Source organism: Sceloporus occidentalis, unplaced genomic scaffold, assembly GCF_023333645.1.
Source record: "Sceloporus occidentalis isolate IW3139 unplaced genomic scaffold, rSceOcc1.0.p SCAF_3, whole genome shotgun sequence".
NCBI lineage: Eukaryota > Metazoa > Chordata > Lepidosauria > Squamata > Phrynosomatidae > Sceloporus > Sceloporus occidentalis.
In genome coordinates, this window is record NW_028316983.1 from 152,081,718 (window position 1) to 152,082,683 (window position 966).

At 46.4% G+C, this 966-nt stretch overlaps 1 pseudogene; it reads right to left on the bottom strand.

Moving 5' to 3' along the window:
• Positions 1 to 543: 543 nt before the first annotated feature.
• LOC149316954 (small nucleolar RNA SNORA17) lies at positions 544 to 635 on the bottom strand (annotated as a pseudogene).
• Between the last annotated feature and the right edge of the window lie 331 nt (positions 636 to 966).

Sequence of the window (966 nt, forward strand, 5' to 3'; positions counted from 1 at the left end):
ATCCCAGAGGAGGAGATTTTTGAGAACTGTTCAGAACAGTTCTTAGAAATCTCCTCCTCTGGGACGGATGGGGAATGGATGGGGAACAGATGGGGAATAGAACAGGGCTTTTTGGCAGTGACAGTGGCGTTCTGTGTGCAGTAAAATGGGTCCTTCACTCATCCCTCACTCGTTCCATTCCCTTCCCGGCTCCTTTTGTACTGTCCCAGCCAGCCCTGTGTGATAAGGCTCAAGGACTGGGTTTTTAATGCTGGGCTACCCAAATTTTAATGGTAATTGTAATAATAGTAATAAAATTTATTCGGTCTTTGACCAGTATAAAAACAAAACCACACAAAAACAGCATATCAGTACAACAGTAACAGGTTAAAATATAAACTGATAGTAGACTATACCTATACAGTATCCAAACAGATCTTTCTACATGGTAATAAAATGACGATGGCGGGTTATAGACCGCCGCTTTGAGGCAGTCTGCCGCCGCCGCCGTTTGCCCCGTAAGGGAGCCGTCGCAGCCACACCACGTGGCTCCCTTGCGGAGCAAAAAAGAAGCTCCAAAATGGAGCTTCTTTCTGCGGCGCCCTAATGACGTTGCGAGGCACTGCTGGCGCACTCGCAATGTCATTAGGGCCGCGACACGTTCGGACACACAGTGTCCATACTAGAGCCAGGGGTGTCTAGAAGAGACGCCCCTTTTTTAAAATGGGACGTCCTGCGGACGTCCCAAGTGGCGGTCTATAACCCACCAATATGTCAGTTGAGGGCGCAGTTTACAAACAATGTAACAAAATTTAGCCACCTTATGGGATACTGTAGAATCATTGTTATCCAATAGGAGGCGTAAATAGAAGGAGTCAGTTTTACCTGGGAATTTACTCAGTAGTGGGCTAATCAGTTGGTGATGAATGTCTCTATAGAATTGACAATAAAGGAGAACATGCTCATTGGTTTCAACAGCGCCCGAAT